Raw genomic sequence first — 2,271 nt, forward strand, 5'->3', positions numbered from 1 at the left:
ACAATGCGCAAAAAGTATTAAAATAATTTATTAAAAACAATCATTTCTTATGAAATAAATTGCACGACTGGGGTCGCACGTACTTGCTCTTATGCTTAAAGTAACTATAATGTTAAAGCTTTTTATTCAAGAAATTTAAAATTCGATATTTTGAAGAAATTTCATAAGTAGTATAAAAAAATTAAATCTGTTTTTATAATGAACTAGCTAACACCACCCGCTTCGCTGAGTGCATTTATGAAAAAAATTGAACCTGTGTGAAAATAATTTAAAACCGAAAAAGTGAATTTATATTTTTGCAGTGAACATTTCTCAATTTATTCTAATGTTTTTTGGTTAGATCAATACCTCATATTTTCAACAATGGACTTTGCGCTTTATTTATGTTTAAAACGAATGTTTGAAATCATAAAGCAAGTCCGACGGAATCATTTAAATTCGAAGAATCAAAACATCTTTTTCTTTGAATTTTCCCACACAAAATGGTAGCTGCAATCAGAGTTGCCATTCAATTCTTTACGGGAAGTCTGGTACCATTACAAAGTTTAGGTTGATTGATATTATATCATGATAATATAATTGGCGCTCCTATTGCGGAGTTCCTGGTTAATCGAAAGAATTCAATAACTCCGTCGGGTAATTAACTACATAGTTTTCACTTGTAATTGTGTCAACTGATTTGTGTAGGCTAAAAATTTTTATTTAAAAATACAACTGACTTTTCACTGAACGATAACAAATTGATAAAAAATCACAAATATTACAGTAATTTTTCGCCGCCTCAACTGAACTTGCTTAATTTACAGACGTGATCGATCATACTAAAAGACACGTATTTAATATTGCAAGTGTTGCCAATTTTACTTTTTTTCATACAACGTAGTACAAAAACGGTCTTGCCGCCATAGGCGCTCTTGCCCCCACTTCCCCTATAGTTTTTTATTTATACACGAACATTGTTCCAATATTTTTTGACTTTTAAGCCTCAGTTTATTTCCTCTCCATCATATTTAAAATCACCATTAAAAATTAAAAATCTGTCAAATCGCATACAAATTTTATAGTTTACCGTTTAAAGTTTCCCATTTTACGTTAAAAATCACAAAAAATTAAGAATTGAATATGGAAATATGTATGTAGAAATGGTCACACTTTTTAACTTAAAGTTTGTTTTGCTGACCAAACAAAAACACTTAAATATAGTAAAGAATTTTTCTGATTAGGCTAGTTCCATTATCAGCTTACACATGTGGTTTAAATATCACACGACGCTTGCGATTTGCTATCCTGAGTAATGTTTTCTTAATAATAATGCCAAAGTCAGGCTTTAAACGATAATAATTAAAAATTATTTTGAAAGCCTGTCTTAATAAATTTGTTTACAAATTAAGCTAAGCTAAAATTTTTAAAAAGCGAGAGTGGTTTTTTACTCGTACATATTGACAGCTATGCTATGTATGCGAGAAAAGGTATTATTTTTTTTGATACAAACCATCTACATATTAATACCTTTCAAACAAAAAAAAAATTACCAAAATCGGACCAGCCAAACGCGAGTTTATCGGCCACACACACTAAACGAACTCATTTTTATATATAAGATAAAACTCCGTTTTAAAATATCTTAAAAAAAAAAAAACAAATATGCCATTTTGTTTCTCGTATAAAAAGGTATTTTTAGAAAAAAAATTTTGAAAATTGTAGTAGCCGTTTTTTAAAAAAATAATTTTTTATATATTAAATTTTTTTAACATTTTTCAAAAAAAAAGTTGGTATGCCATTTTGAAGAAATAATTAATTTACACATAAAAACTAAATTTCAAAATTTTTCATTGATCCGTTTTCAAAAAATTGATTTTTCAAAAAAAAATTTTGAAATATTTTTTAAAAAACCAAAAATGCGTTTTTTGAAAATTTTCTAAAATTTTAATATTATCTTTACTTACACACTTTTGTATAAAAATTTTCATTTAAATCGGGTTAATTTTGTACGAGATATTCAGAAACGAAAAAACCGTTCTATGACAGGTACCGTTAATAACGGTACAAAAAATATTTTTTTTATTTAAAAAGTTGGCCCTTATGTGTAGTATTACACACAAAAATTTTAATCAAAATCGTTAGAGCCGTTTTTGAAAAAAATTAACTTTTCTATTTCCGTTATATGGCAGGTACCGTTAGTTTTGGTCATAAAAAAAAAATTTCAATTTCCCCTCTAGGGAATCACCAAAAACTGCTAACACCAAGTTTGAAGAAAATCACTTCACTCGT

The sequence above is a fragment of the Episyrphus balteatus genome, chromosome 2 (assembly GCF_945859705.1).
Source record: "Episyrphus balteatus chromosome 2, idEpiBalt1.1, whole genome shotgun sequence".
Taxonomy (NCBI): Eukaryota; Metazoa; Arthropoda; class Insecta; order Diptera; family Syrphidae; genus Episyrphus; species Episyrphus balteatus.